Source organism: Azolla caroliniana, unplaced genomic scaffold (assembly GCF_043228905.1).
Source record: "Azolla caroliniana isolate FFs.n. ecotype wild unplaced genomic scaffold, voAzoCaro1.0.p SCAF_18, whole genome shotgun sequence".
In the NCBI taxonomy this organism is placed as follows: Eukaryota; Viridiplantae; Streptophyta; class Polypodiopsida; order Salviniales; family Salviniaceae; genus Azolla; species Azolla caroliniana.
The window spans coordinates 6,141,995-6,158,744 of record NW_028230453.1 but is presented as its reverse complement, the minus strand read 5'-3'; the positions used below and the strand labels follow the sequence as shown (position 1 = coordinate 6,158,744).

The window sequence follows — 16,750 nt, the reverse complement described above, 5'->3', positions numbered from 1 at the left end:
AAGAACGACGGTAAAGGATAAGGCCGATAACCCAAGTGTAGAAGAAGATTTCGGAATACAAGTGTCCGAAACATCGGGTGAAAAAGGGGTAAGCATAATTGATGTTTGCATAATTGATGCAGTGAAAGAGAGCAAGGAGGACTTGATTGAGGAGGTCACCACGAAAGATGACATCGAATTGAAGGTGACTATGGACGAATCAACGACGGATGGCCATATCGAGACTTCCCCACCACTGATTCCAGAGACTCTGGCGGTTGCGTTCGAAAGGCAACGTGAGACCGAAGAGACGGAAGGTGGCGGAGAGAAAACAAAGGTCGAAGCCGATGCATACGAAGGAGAGATAGCCAAGGAGGTGGCTATGGGTGAAACAACGGAGGACGATAATATCGTGGATTCCTGTCCACTAATTCTAGAGACTTCGGCGGTTGTATTCGAGAACCAACGTGAGACCGGAGAGACAGGAGGTGGCGGCAAGAAAGGTAAAGTCGGAAGCCGGTTCGGATGGAAGGTGATCCGGACAGGATTCCGATCCGAAAGAAAGCCGAACCGGGTAAAAGAGGATTCGACCGAAAGTCGACCCGAAAGAAAGCCGAACCGAAAGGAAGAGAATTCGGCCGAAAGACGACACAAACGAGACCGATCCGGAAAGAAGCTAATCCGACTCAACTGGAGGTTGGACCGGTCGAGGCTGGTGAAAACGAGGAAAAGAAAGCCAACCAAAACCGAAACCGATAGATCGAAACCGGGCCGGAAGGAGACCGACTCAATCGAAACCGAACAACCGATTCCGATTCGGCCGAATACGAATCCGATCGGAAGCCGATCAAACCGAAAGTCGATCGGACGAGAGCGATCCGGAAAAAAGTCAAGGTTGACGAAGACAAGAAAGAGGCCAGTAAAAGACACTACCACGAATGACAAGGGCCAAGAATATGACGAGAGAGAACAAAGAATATGGTGGATCGGATGGCGACAATGGTTCGGGTGGAAAGAATGGGTCTACTCAAAATGGAGAGACAAAGTTGACATAGCGGGACAAACGGAGGATGAAGGGGAGACAACGAGAATCGGCAACTTCGGCACATACCGGAGGATGTGCGGGTTCGGAGGGGGCGAGTGTCGTAGTGTATTTCGTACACTACGTGAAAAAGTAAAAATAATATAACCGATTTAATTACATATAAATAAATAAAATAATATATCAAGATATTTATCACGTGCATAAGGCAAGATTTGAACCTTGTACCTCCACTTAGCCAAACTTCAACTTTACCATTATGCTACCTTATCTTTAGTGTTCTATAAATAGATTTAATAACTATAAGTGCTTTATTTGCGCCTACCTTTATTAAAAAGGTAAATCATGCATTTTTAGAGTGCGTGAATATTTTATAGAAAAACGCAAGCAACTAAAAAGTGACTCATGCACATCTAGCGTGCATGAGCACTATATTTAGCAAATAAAAGCAAGGATTAGAAAAGCATCACATGCACATTTAGTGTGCATGAACATATGAGAAAAAGCATGTAGCTATGCTTAGTCTCTCCCATCACTATATAAGGATGGGGAGCACATTGTAGTTTTTGTTGATTATTTTTCTATAATGATCAATCAATCTAAAATATTCGTGGGATTCACGAATTTGCTAAAATAATTCTCTCTTACTACCTAAATATTGACTAAATATACTAAACTCGTGGGATTCACGAGATTCTTATCTTATAACTCTTTATACCTATTCTTTACTAGCCTTATTTGTATTTTTCTTTCTCCTAGTCCAAAACCCCAGTGGTTCCCACCCGACTCACGCAACGATCCGGAGCCGAAAGGCACGACAGCGTAGGTGTATCCACATTCATCGTCTCCCTTTGTTCCTAAAAAATTACACTAGTTACATGTTGATGAATAGTAAAAGGGTTATGGTTAACACTTTGTAATTTATTCTCCCTATATTATTTTAGTTCTAAGATATACCTACCTAGTCTCTTTAAATTCGGGGTATCTAATAGTTTGGAGAGGGTGGGAGAGGGTCCTAATATGTCTTGGTATTCCGCCCGTATCTCGGCATAAGTTGGGCACTTGCATTTAAAGTGATATTCATCCTCTATCTCTATGTGGCATAACCTACATAGCCTTTCCTCTCTAGGGACTCTATTAGCCCGACCATTCTCAATCTCAAGTTGGTGCTCAAGATGATATCCTAAGTTGTCCAATAGCCACCCTTAGTGCATTTGATAAGAATGTATGTGGATATCTTGGTTGTGTAATAAAACCTAACTTAGAGAAGTGCAAGAAGTGTTCCTTATAGTACAACATTTTAGATGGGAGTGGCTCTCGTGGGGTGATCCATTTATATGGAGTGTAATTTGCCATATTTCAAGTGTTCCTTATAGTGCAACATTTTAGATGGGAGTGGCTCTCATGGGGTGATCCATTTATATCAAGTCTAAAAAGAGAGTGATATTTGAAGTGGTGTCAATTTAGGTCGTTGGACAACAATGTTAAGCACATCAATACGCAATGCAAGCACTACGTCGAATAAAGAACATGCTTACAAATTATATTTTATGGCCCTCTTTTGTACAAGAATAACGTAGTAGTTATTTCATGAAAATTTTGGTAATGCTAGATTATTTAAATTCACTAATGACCACTGTAGGATTTGAACCCACGCCCTAGAAACAAGTCCACACTTGATAAAGTTGTTAAAGAGTGTTAAAAAAGAGAGTGATATTTTAAGTGGTGTCCATTTAGGTCGTTGGAAAACAATGTTAAGCCTATCAATGTGCAATGCAGGCACTAGGTCAAATAAAGGACATGCTTACAATTTGTTATGGCCCTCTTTTGTACAAGAATAACATAGTAGTTATTTCATGAAAAGTTTGGTAATACTAGATTATTTAATTTTAATAATGACAACGATGGGATTTGAACCCACGCCCTTTCGGATTGGAGCCTAAATCCAACCCCTTAGACCACTCGGCCAAATTGTCGGTGTGTTGATGACATCAAAACAAATCCACACTTGATAGAGTTGCTAAAGAGTGTTAAAAAAGAGAGTGATATTTGAAGTGGTGTCAATTTAGGTCGTTGGGCAACAATGTTAAGCATATCAATGTGCAATGCAGGCACTAGATTATTTAATTTTAGTAATAACAACTGTGGGATTTGAACCCACCCCTTTTCGGATTGGAGCCTGAATACAACGCCTTAGACCACTCGGGCAAATTGTCGGTGTGTTGATGACATAAAACAAATCCACATTTGATAGAGTTGCTAAAGAGTGGTAAAAAAGAGAGTGATATTTGAAGTAGTGTCAATTTAGGTCGTTGGGCAACAATGTTAAGCATATCAATGTGCAATGCAGGCACTAGGTCGAATAAAGGACATGCTTACAATTTTTTATGGCCCTCTTTTGTACAAGAATAACGTATTAGTTATATCATGAAAAGTTTGGTAATGCTAGATTATTTAATTTTTGTAATGACAACTATGGGATTTGAACCCACGCCCTTTCGGATTGGAGCCTAAATCCAACGCCTTAGACCACTCGGCCAAATTGTCAGTGTGTTAATGACATCAAAACAAATTCACACTTGATAGAGTTGCTAAAGACTGTTAAAAAAGAGAGTGATATTTGAAGCGGTGTCAATTTAGGTCGTTGGGCAACAATGTTAAGCACATCAATATGCAATGCAGGCACTAGGTCGAATAAAGAACATGCTTACAATTTGTTATGGCCCTCTTTTGTACAAGAATAACGTCGTAGTTATTTCATGAAACGTTTGGTAATGCTAGATTATTTAATTTTAGTAATGACTACTGTGGGATTTGAACCCACGCCCTAGAAACAAGTCCACACTTGAAAAAGTGTCTAAAGATTGTTAAAAAAGAGAATGATATTTTAAGTGGTGTCCATTTAGGTCGTTGCGCAAGAATGTTAAGCATATCAATGTGCAATGCAGGCAATAGGTCGAATAAAGGACATGCTTACAAATTTTTATGGCCCTCTTTTGTACAAGAATAATGTAGTAGTGATTTCATTAAAAGTTTGGTAATGCTAGATTGTTTAAATTCGCTAATGACAACTATGGGATTTGAACCCATGACATCAAAACAAGTCCACACTTGATAAAGTTGATAAATAGTGTTAAAAAAGAGAGTGATATTTTAAGTGGTGTCAATGTGGGATTTGAACCCATGATATCAAAACAAGTCCACACTTGAAGGAGTTGCGAAAGAGTGTTAAAAAAGAGAGTGATATTTCAAGTCTTGTAAATTTAGGTCGTTGGGTAACAATGCTAAGCACATCAATGTGCAATGTAGGCAAATCTGGAGGGACTTGTTTCCACACATCATCATCATTATTATTACTATAATAATAATAGTCAAATCTTCAAACAATCGACTCACTGTTTTCGACTCTTCGTGTGTCGGCTTTCCGAATAGTCGGATCTTCCCTGTCATAGAGTCGGTTCTTCCTCCCACTGGAGGGACATATTCCCAACAGTTACTTCGTAACCTTCATTGATGACTTCACTCAGTACACTTGGGCATGCTTGATCGCGAAAAAGAGCGAGGCACCGTGAAGGGAGGATGTTCATCCTCAACACCAATGAAGTCAGAACCACGTTGATCACAAAAGGACAGAAGATCAAGTCAGATATCGACCTATGGCACAAGCCGTTCGGCCATGTTAACTTCCTACGGCTTCGTGAAATGCAGACGAAGAACATTGTTTTTGGATTGCCGAAATTTAGTGGCCAGAATGGCCAACTCTGCGAAGCCTGCAAGCTCGGGAAGCATCACTGGCTTCCATTTCCCAACGAGCGTAATCGAAGTCGAAATCCGCTCGATGTGATCCATTCAAATATATGGGGACCAGCACAGAACGTGAGCATCAGAGGAAGCTATTACTTCGTAACCTTCATCGATGACTTCACTCGGCACACTTGGGCATGCTTGATCGCGAAAAAGAGCGAAGTCTTCGCATGTTTCCAGAAGGTGAAGAGCCTTGTGGCAAGGGAAACCAGGCGAAAGATTGAGTGCCTAAGGTTCGATGGCGGGAAGGAGTACTTCTTTGACTAGTTCTCGAGTTATCTACAGAAGAAGGGAATTCGACGCAAATTCTCGTGTAGATACACGCCGCAGCAAAACGACGTGTCCAAGAAGAAGAATCGGACGATAGAGGAGGCAGCAAGGGCGATGCTTGAAGAGAAGCATCTGCCGAAGTTCTATTGGGCTAAGGCAGTCAGAACAACCATCTACCTTCAGAATCGGGCATCTGCCAATGTAGGAGTGTCGCCACATGAGTTGTACTTCAAGGAGAAGACGAAATTGGCACATTTGAGGGTCTTCGGTAGCATCACGTATGTGCCTGTGCTGAAGGAAAAACGGAGGAAGTTGGACGCCAAAGCCGAGTAGTGTATCTTGGTTGGCTACTCGGACGAACAGAAGGGTTATAAGTGTTATAACCCCCGAACCAAACAATCTCGCCTAAGTCGTCATGTTGTGTTAGACGAGTCCGCGTTGTGGTACTTTCCTTCGCCTCCAACCCCTGATGACTCCATTCCGATCTCTGATGAAGAGGTCAGCGAGGCTGAAATGCCTCGGGACGAAGGAGACATCAGAGCTCTTGAAGAGAGTGTTTCTCCTGATCGAGAGTCGACAACATTGATTTGTTGCTGACTGGAGAATGGTTTGAGTCGGATCATCTTGAGCTCCGCTCGAATCGTCGACCATTCTTCTTCCACTTGATCAACCAGTAGTCGAAAACATTATGACCAATTTTTCTGCAATGAGTGCAGAAATCACTTGATCGACCATTCCTCGACTTCGATCATGGTCGGTGCCCCCTATTTCTTGGTCGACTAGTGTTTTGACCAGTTCTTTCTACTTGTTCTCTCGATCGATTGGATCGTTCAATTGACTCACTCAAATGGTGGGTTTCTACCAGCTCATCGATGGTGAGTCCCATTGATTTTCGCCGAATATCCTCCGTGAGGACTTGTCTAATTGTCTCATCTAGATTTAGATTCGGGCAGTTGTTGGCAAAGGTCATATAGAATACCTCCCAACTACCCAGCAAGCTCGAAAGGAGGGCAAGGGCTTTAACTTCTTCTTCGAAGTTAATCCCTTGGGAGGAGAGTTCAAATAACACCTGATCGAAGGTGTTGATGTGGGAGGTTGTTGGATCCGTCTCTCTCATCGTTATGTTGAATAACTCTCAAATCAATATCAACTTTGATGAGGAAGATTTCTTCTCGTACACCGCCATTAGTTTTTCCCACAAAGAGAATGAAGTTGTCTCCTTTGCCATGCTAAAGTAGACGTTTTCGACCAGGTGCATTTGAATGGTCAAGTTGGCTATTTCATCCAGTGAGTGTCATTTGTCTGTTGTCAACGAGGCTAGCTTGGTCTTGTGCCGTATTGCCTTGATTTGATGCCGGATGATCAGTACATCCCATATCATCTCCTTCCATAGGGCAAAGTTCTTGCCGTTGAACTTTCAGATTTCTACTCCAGTACTAGATGTAGAGGCCATGTTTTGTAGGAAGTAAGATTTTTCTGACCTAGTCCTTTCCTTCAGCTAATTCTTCTCTTCTCAGGTTTATGTTGTTGTTGCCGCTGGACTACAAGTCGCTCTGATACCCATTTTTGTCAATATGATATATCAAATGAATGCAGAAGAGTGCATGAGGACCTACAAGGTAAAATGTGTACAACAAACAACACGGATATGCAACAAGAAGAAGAAGAAGAAAGATAGGCAATAGACAGATATTAAGCTTCAATGGAAGTTCTCTCTTATTCTCTTCTTTGTAACTCTTTTCTCTCCAAGACTATCTTTACAACGGTAGGCTTGAGCTTATATACTCAAGCCCTAGTTAGAGATTGTGTTCACACTAAGGATACAAAGTAGAAGGGGTCGTCCTTTTATGCCAACACTAGCAACAAGATGATTGGATTGGCTATTTGCATTTTGTGGAGTTTTCTTACAATAATTCAATTCATTCTTCTACCAAATTTATTCCTTTCTTTGCCAACTTGCGCGTGCTCCCCTGTTGGACAATGTTTGACCATCCAGAAATCTTGAGAAATCCTGTTGTAGAGGATTGTCTATGACCTTTTGAGCTTGATGAAGCTCCAAAATATGAGGCGAAAACTGTTTGGGACTCCAAAGTTGTGCACAAAAAATTGTATCATTTTGTTGATTGGTTGGGTTATACACTTACTGATCTAACATGGGAGCTGGGTGAAAATCTCAATAATGCCAAAGAACTTGTAACTAAATTTCATCATCAATATCCGAATTAGCTAGGTCCTAGTTCGTGCATTGTAGCGCGTGGAACTTGTCGTCAATGGAAGGGGATAATGTTATGAACATATACTAAAACTCCAAACTTATAATAGAGATTTGAGCCTATGACATCTTTTAAAAAGACGTGTAACCTCAACCAATAGGATAGATTATTTCATACATATTATTTTTTATAACTTTCATTAGATCATTAGCACACATATGCGATATTATGAAATGTCACCACCCCACATGGGCTAATACATGATCACCAAGTGTCATGTTTGCATGAATGCCAAGTGGTGATCATGCGTACATATGAGTTGGCGAGCATGCATGTGTCCAAACCATGCTATATACGCATGTCTCCGAGTATTGAATGCCAATCTTTGGCACATTCTTATAACCCTTGTTCTCATTGTTGTAAAAGAATACGTGTGCAAAAGTGTATGCGTAAGAACACAGAGTACACGGTTCGATAGTACGACAGTTCGGTAGAACACAAAACTCACGGAGAAAGAGAGGGAGAACACAGAGTACATGATTCGATAGTACGACAGTTCCGTGCTCAGTGAGCACCTTTTATACAAGCCCTGACTATCGGGCTGACACAAGTATTGCTAGTACTTGACCGCTCATAAATAAGTCTTCTACACTAAATCCCAAAACTATTCCTTACGAGGAATAACATTCTAACGGCCTCTTGGTTTAAACATCGCCATGTCCATAATTTGCGTACGGTTTTATGCACCCAGTCTACGTACAGGGTTACGTACCCGTTTACGCACCCAATGTTGAGCTTGTCTCTCAACACTACCCCTCAAACTCGGCTTGAGATTCCATCTGCTTTTCCGGATCTTCGCTCCAGCCTCTCCTGGCTTCACGCCTCGCTCGCGCTCCTCGACCCGTTCGATTCTGCGCTCTTTGACCCTTCCGGTCGGCTTGTTTGCTCATGCATCCCTTCTCAGCTCCCTTGATGTTGCAGTGTTGGCGCCTCTTTTGCTGTCCTTTCCTCCGCTTGGCCCTCAGTCGAATCGAACATTTCGATTAAATCGATCACTTCTGATTCAATTCCACTTTCAACCAAATTGGCTGTCTCCAATTCGTCTTCTCTTTTCATGCCCTTGACAACATCAGACCATGTCTTGGCCTTGGTCTTTATGCCCTCCTTGGCTGTATTTCCCCTTTGTTCGGTTGTCTTCATCTCTTCCTTGTGAATACGGCCCCTGTTTTCTTCTTCTTCGGCTTCTTCAACAGGCCCGAAATCGAATTCTTTATCCGATTCGGCATTGCAATTAGTATCGCTCCTTTCATGCTCTTGTTCCTGTTCCTGTCTCCCCCTCAAGTTCGGCGTGTCGAGGTGCCGCAAACCCAGCTCAATCGAGAAATGTCGTAACTTGTCGAGACCAAGGGGCTTGGTGAAGATGTCGGCAATCTGCCGACCCGTCAGGACATATGCCAGTTTGACCTCACCAGAAAGGACACGCTCGCGGACGAAGTGATAGTGCACCTCAATGTGCTTGGTCCAGGCGTGGAACACAGGGTTCTTCACAAGGTGGATGTTGCCGAGGTTGTCACAGTAGATTGTCATTGGATCGGACATCTCTACGTGTAGATCCCGTAATAGCCGTTTTAGCCAAATGACTTCGCACGTAGCGACAATCGCCCCTCGATATTCGGCCTTTGTGCTTGACAGTGCTACTGTCGGCTGCTTCTTACTGCTCCACACGATCGTCGCACTTCCTAGTGAGAATGCGTATCTAGATGTGGATCTACGATCGTGGGCATTTCCGGCCCAATCGGCATCCATGTAGCCCACTAACTGCTCGGCTACATCTACACGATACAACAACGCCATATCTTTCGTGCCGCTAACATATCGTAATATCCTTTGTGCGCACTGAAGGTGCTCAGTCATGGGTTGCGACATAAATTGATTGATCATTCCGACCGGATTGCTAAGGTCCGACCGAGTGATCATCAAGTAGATGAGGCTTCTGACAATCTGTCAAAACCGTGTCGGGTCGCACGCCTTTCCCGAATCTCGGCGAAGCTTTACGTTTCTATCCAGAGGGGTCAAGATGGGCTTACAATCTTCCATCCCGAACTTGAAGAGCATATTCAGCGCGTAATGGCGCTGGCTGATCAATATGCCTTCGGGGGACGGATCACTTCGATCTCGAGGAAGTAATGAAGGTCTCCAAGATCCTTCATTTCGAATGATGCCGCAAGCTGAAACTTTACATGACGGATTTCTTCCAGGTCGGCACCAGCGATGACTAAATCATCAACATAAAGTAAAAGACAAACTGGTCCATGCTGACCTTGCCAAACGAATAACGAAGAGTCGGATTTGGACGTCGTAAACCCCATATTATGCAACCGTTGCGTAATCTTCGTGTTCCAAGCTCGCGGGGCTTGCTTAAGGCCGTATAACGCCTTCTTCAATCAGCAGACTACCGAAGTGTTCTGTTCCGATAGAAATCCAGGGGTTGTACCATGTACACCTATTCCTCAAGATCGCCTTGGAGGAACGCATTTTTTACATCCATCTGATGTAAGTGCCACCCCTTGCCGCAACTATGGCTAGCAGAACTCGCACGATAGTCATCTTCGCGACTGGGGCCAAGGTCTCATCGTAATCTACGTCGTGCTTCTGCGTGTAGCCTTTCGCAACCAAATGGACCTTATATCGATTGACAGAGTTGTTGGTATTGTATTTCACCTTATACACCCATCTACATCCAATCAGCTTTACACCTTTCGGTACGTCAACCAGGTCCCAAGTCTCATTGTCTGATAAAGCGTGCATCTCTTCCTCCATCGCAGCATGCCAGTTTGCGTCTTCCGCCACTTCTGCGTAGCTTTTCGGCTCACGTACTTCCGCCACTCATGTCATGTATGTGTAATGGTGCGCCATGTATGTGTAATGGTGCGCCATGTATGTGTAATGGTGCGCCATGTATTCATTGTACCCGTACCTCTTTACGAGGTTTGTCAGACGGGTAGATCGGCGTAATTCGTGATTACCTAATTTCACGATCTTTTCGGCCGGTTTCGACTTCTTCTGTGGAGATTCCTTTTCGATTGGCCCGAAATCAGACTCGCTCCGATCTGACTCGGCACTGCCGAAATCGTATTCCGACATTTTCTTCTTCCCTTTTTCTTGATGCGTAAACTGTCTCCTCAGTTCTTTACACGGGAACAACACGGTCGAGTCTCCACTACTTGTCGGCTCTTCATTTGGTTGGCCATCTCAGCCCAACCCCTCATTCGGCCCACTTAGCCGAAATGAGATCAGACTCTCTGTTAGAGCTCCGATATCCTCATCATGCAAAGGCATCTCAGCCTCGCTGACCTCTTCTTCAGAATTCGGAATGGAATGATGAGGTATTGGAGGTGGAGGCAAGTACCACAAAGTGGACTCGTCGAACACGACATCTCGGCTTACGCGAACTTCCTTTGTCTAGGGGTTATAGCACTTATACCCCTTCTGTTCGTCTGAATAGCCGACCAAGATACACTTCTCGGTTTTGGTATCTAGCTTTCTCCTCTTCTCCTTCAGCACATGCACATACGTAATGCTGCCGAAAATCCTCAAGTGTGCCAAGTTCGGCTTCTTGTCGTAATACAACTCATGTGGTGACACTCCTCCATTAGTAGAGGTCTGATTCTGTAAGTAAATCGCCATCCTTACGGCTTCAACCCAGTAAAACTTCGACGTATGCTTCTCTTCGAGCATTGCCCTGGCGGCTTCTTCGATTGTCCGATTCTTCCACTCGGCTACGCCATTCTGCTCCGACGTATATCTACACGAGAATTCGCGTCGAATTCCCTCCTTCTGTAGATAACTTGTGAACTAGTTGTAGAAATACTCCTTCCCGCCATCGGACCATAGGCACTTGATCTTATTTCTCTTTCTGCAAGGCTCTTCACCTTCAGGAACCACGTGAAGACTTCACTCTTTTTTGCAATCAAGCATGCCCAAGTATGCCGAGTGAAGTCATCGATGAAGGTTACCAAGTAACAACTTCCACCAAGAGTCGCGTTTTGTGTCGGTCCCCACACATCCGAATGGATCAAATCCAGCAGATTTCGACTACAATTACGCTCATTGGGGAATGGAAGTCGGTGTTGCTTCCCGAATTGGCAGGCTTCGCAGACTTGGCCATTACGGCCCCGAAATTTCGGCAATCCGAAAACAATGTTCTTCGTCTGCATTTCACGAAGCCGTGGGAAGTTAACGTGGCCAAACCGCTTGTGCCATAGATCAATGTCTGACTTGACCTTCTGTCCTTTCGCGAACAGCACAGTTCCGGCTTGATTGGTGTCGAGGATGAACATCCTCCCTTCACGGCGCCCTTGCGCAATAACTTGGCCTTCCTCTTCGATGTAGCACCCGAGGTGCGTGAATCGAACTTGCAACCCCTGGTCAACGATCTGTCCAATTGACACAAGGTTCTTGGTTATTGTTGGGACATGCAACACGTTCATAAGTTTCCCTTTCTGCCTGACGTGGTTGAGAGGAACTTCTCCGACATGTTTGATGGTATGCAGAGTGTCGTCTCCCATTTCGACCACTCCTTGTTTTTCCAGTTTCTCCAAGTACGAGAACCATTCCTCATGACTCATCATCTGATTTGACGGTCTGGAATCAAACTACCACACCTCGCTCAATTTCGAGTTGTTCATGGCCATCGAATTGGCCTTGTGCTTCATTACAAAGGTTGGGCCTGATCCATTTACGGCTTGTTCGGAGCCCTCGACGTAGTGCGATTTCTAACGCCTTCCTGCATCTCTTCCGCTCGATCCGGCTTTGTCCGAATCGGCTCTCTTCTTCTAGCACTCGCTCTCCCTGTGGCCTTTCTTGCCACAATACCAGCATTCTATTACGGCCTTTTCTTTTCGGCTTTCGGCACCACTATGACTCCCCCTGCATCCGGCATTTCGATTATGCCGCACTTCTGCTCTTTTTGGTCGCCTCCATTGCGTGTCGATCCGCCTCGTCCGCCATGACTACGGGGCCTATCTTCCTCCGTGTACAACATCTTGTTGTCGGTGTGCGTACTCGTTGACACACCCGCGTGATTTTCCTCCACGAGCAACATCAACTAAAGCTCGAAGAATGAAGGCGTAATCTCCCTTGTGCAGATTGGCGTCCGGAATGCTCTGAACTTTGACGCTAACCCACCAAGTCAAACCTGCACCATTTCGTCCTCCTCGACGTTCACGTTGACGGAGGCGAGAGAGTCGCAAATCTCCTTGATTCAGGCTGTGTAATCGGCCACATACAGATCTTTCTATCGGACATTGTTGAGCTCCTGCCTGAGCTGCAGCTTCCTGGTCGTTGTGCTAGAGGCAAAAATCCTCTTGAGATTCGCCCACGCGTCCTTTGGGTTCTTAGCATCCCGAATGTAGCTCAAGAGTTGGTCGCTCACACAGGACACGAAGCAGTAAAGAACTCTGCTTGCCGCTTGTTCCCAAGCCGAAAAGTCTTTGTGTGTTGATTCGGGTGTTGCTTCATTAGCTCCATCGACATAACTCCACTAGCCATGACCAAGCAGGTATTGGTGCATCTTGTACGACCAAGATGCGTAGTTGCTCCTGTCGAGCTTCTCAGTCAGTAGCGAGCTTCCCATTCCTCTGTCCATATTGTTGTCTTATCCTTTCCGAAAACAACAGTTTAACTCTATCTTATCGCAAGTTTATTCGTCGACTGTAGAGGAGTCTCAACCCTCGCGCTCTGATACCATGTAAAAGAATACGTGTGTGGAAGTGTATGCGTAAGAACACATAGTACACGATTCGATAGTACGACAGTTCGGTAGAACACAGAACCCATAGAGAAAGAGAGGGAGAGACAGAGAGAGCATAAATACGAGAGCATAAATACAAAACTATATTCAAATAATTCTCTATGTTCTCTGTACATATTCCGTGCTCGGTGAGCAGCTTTTATACAAGCCCTGACTATCGAGCTGACACAAGTACTGTCAGTACTTGACCGCTCATAAATGAGCCTTCTACACTAACTCCCAAAACTATTCCTTATGAGGAATAACGTTCTAACAGCCTCTTGGTTTAAACATTGCCACCGCCATACTTTGCGTACGGTTTTACGCACCTAGTCTACGTACTAGGTTACGTACCCGTTTACGCACCCAATGTTGAGCTTGCCTCTTAACAATTGTTAATACACTGTCAATTTCCTCCTATTTCTCTCTCCTTTCTCTCTTATTTTCCTCTTCTCATTATCTAATTCACTTTAAAACTTGTCCTTGGTTACGACCTTGACAGACAAAACTTTATGCAAACAAGCATAAAATTTAGAATCTTGATGAGGAATGTAACATCCAACTACAAAAGTGGGCAAGTCATTTGGTGTTCTATTTTGAGCAATATGTAGCATTTATGTTCATCATTTTTTATAATCAACACATAAGTCTTTATTTCTCTCTTAATAGAACATGTCAGCCCTCCTTGACCTCTTCGTTGTCTTGACATTTTTGCCCATATGTGTTTCTTGCATTGTGGTCTTACACTCACCGTTCCAACCTGGAAAATGCATAAATTCATAATCTAACTGTTGGGATTCTATCCCAGTGGCAAGGTAGGACCCAACCCATGAGATTACTTCCTCAGGTCAGAACAGACTTAGAGTATCAAAGAGTGCACATTATAGTTTCCTAAACCTCAAATCCTTTGAGTATCATGCTCCTATATTTCAATGCTTCAATAAGAAGTATAATATATGAGTTATTGGTCAACTCCTCTATGCCAAATCCTGCATTCCATCAGTATCCATTGTGATTCCAAACGCATAGTCGTAGAAGACAGTGAAGTAATTAGCCCCATAGCTCATGTGTCCCTATTTGCCTAGTTTTTTGTCTTTAGGCACATCCTTAACCTTATTTTGAGGGAGACTTTATGGATGAGTGCACACATTCATCCATCCATACATACATACATACATACATCGACGTGTCTATTATGACACAAATCATAAAGAGGGTTGGCGAGGGAATCGCGGCCACAAATGGTGCAGGTCGCTCAGAGGAAGGCACGTGCGATCTGTAACATCAGATTTTGATAAGAAAGAATGCGTGAAAAAAAAAAAGTTGTCAGAGGTCGCCTAACTGAGTTACATTTTTTAAACGGTTGGGTGACCAGTTTAAGCAGGTCGCCCAACCGACAACTATAAAACCTTGAAACCTGTCATTATCTCTCATTTTTTCAAACAAGATTGACAGGGTTTTTTTTCCGGGAAAGAAAAGTATCTTTAGGTGGCCTGCAATCGACATACGCGGCAATCAATCTCATCCCCTACTATTCCCAGGTATGTACTAAACCCTATAACATCACTTTTTCTAATTTTCTTTACATGTGGTTGGAATAGTTGAGGGATTTATGTTCATGTTGAGGGTTTCGGGTTTGGGAGAAGGTTATGTTTCACTATTATGATTGTAATGTGATAGTATGACTTGATTTTAGAATGAGTTGGGACAATGTTTAGGGTTTAGACTCAAAGATATAATTGTATAAATTGTTTAAGGTTTAGGAGTGAAGAGGTTTAGGGTTTAGAAACTGTTTAGAACATGTTTTTGATGATTTTAATGCTTGCTATTAGAATGTTTATCGGTTTAATGCTTTGCTAGATTAAAGTTAACATTGTGTGATGTGTGACCTTAAAGTATACGGTTTATTGATATATGACCTTAATAGCTATATTAGTTTACGGTTAATTATGATTTCAATGCTTGATATTAGAATGTGAATGGTTTACAGTTTAATGATTTGCTTGCTTAACCTTTTGATGAGAATAGTACTTTTCCAATCCCTTAATTGAAGATCCAACCGTTCCCATACATTGATCAAGAGGCTACCACAAAACTTCTATGCACCTTGGGCCTAAGGATCTAATCCTAATCCTTACAAATCCATGTATGCCCTCACTGTCTCACATGTCTATTCAATGGCATCGCAAAACCCTATAATGGATAAGTTATAGATCATGGAGTATGACATGTTACACCTCCCAATCATCACTCTTCATGCTTGCATAACTCAAAATACCAATGTAGGACATATGTTTCAATATTTCAGATCGGTGTGCCCACATGAGCTAAATAAATGATAGTAATCTAATGCGGCTAGAGGGGAGCCATGACCTACGTTGTGTGCAAATGATGATACTCCAAATTAACAAACGATTGGAAAATCAAAGCAGATGTATTATACACAATACTAGATAATGGAACCACATTAATTACCAAATGAATTTATGTATACATAAATCGAAACGATTTGGCTGTCAACTTCATTTCAAAATCCAAAAATATCCAGTATGTACAAGATACCTCAAGTTGGTATACTATTTCTCATCACTTACATGAAGATACATCAATGGGCTATGTTTCACTATTATGATTGTAATGTGATAGTATGACTTGATTTTAGAATGATAGGGATAATGTTTAGGGTTTAGACTCAAAGATATGATTGTATAAATTGTTTAGGGTTTAGGAGTGAAGAGGTTTAGGGTTTGGAAACTATTTAGAACATGTTTTTGATGATTTTAATGCTTGCTATTAGAATTTTATTGGTTTAATGCTTTCCTAGATTAAAGTTAATATTGTGTGATATGTGACCTTAAAGTATACGGTTTATTGAAATGTGACCTTAAAGTATATGGTTTATTGATATGTGACCTTAATAGCTATATTGGTTTATGGTTGAAATCATGATTTCAATGCTTGATATTGGAATGTGAATGGTTTACTGTTTAATGATTTGCTCCAATGCTCTTAATATTGTGTGTGTTTGAGTATCTAGATGCTTTTACGTGATGAAGACTATCCAAATGTTGGTGGAGGATTTATTACGAGGATGGACATTTTCGACTTTTGTAAGTGTAATTGCAATGCCTTATTCATGTGGACTATGTATAGATGTGTTCTTATACATATTTGGTGACAGAGCATAGAGATGTGGTTCACCAAACGTGAAGTGGATTCACTTCGGATTCATGTGGATGAGTGGGCACGAAGGGTACTAGGATTTGCGCTTGCGACCGGTGGCCCCATATTGTACATTTTGTGTCTGTTGTTTTCAGCACAGATTTTGTTATAAAGCTAATGTTGTAACTATATTTCGGAATCCACACAAATTTTGTATACCGAGTATCGACTCATTGTATATCGCGAGTACTTATTAATGGAAACGTTGTTTACAACTAGTGTTTATCTCAAGTTGATTTGTTGTTTTAAACCAATCTCAAGTTGTGATCTCCAATTGATTTGTTGTTTTAAACCAATCTCAAGTTGTGATCTCAAGTTAATTTGTTGTTTTAAACCAATCTCAAGTTGATTTGCTGATTTCATGCGTATGGTGTATTTTCTCTAATTTGTGGACTCTGCTGAGTTGAGTAAGATGTTTTCAAAGATATG

The 16,750-nt window shown here is 42.5% G+C and overlaps 1 non-coding gene across 1 annotated transcript; it reads right to left on the bottom strand.

The window, feature by feature from the left end:
* Positions 1-3,488: 3,488 nt before the first annotated feature.
* Positions 3,489-3,568, bottom strand: TRNAL-UAG (transfer RNA leucine (anticodon UAG)). The gene has a single exon. It is a non-coding gene; the product is annotated as a tRNA-Leu (tRNA).
* Between the last annotated feature and the right edge of the window lie 13,182 nt (positions 3,569-16,750).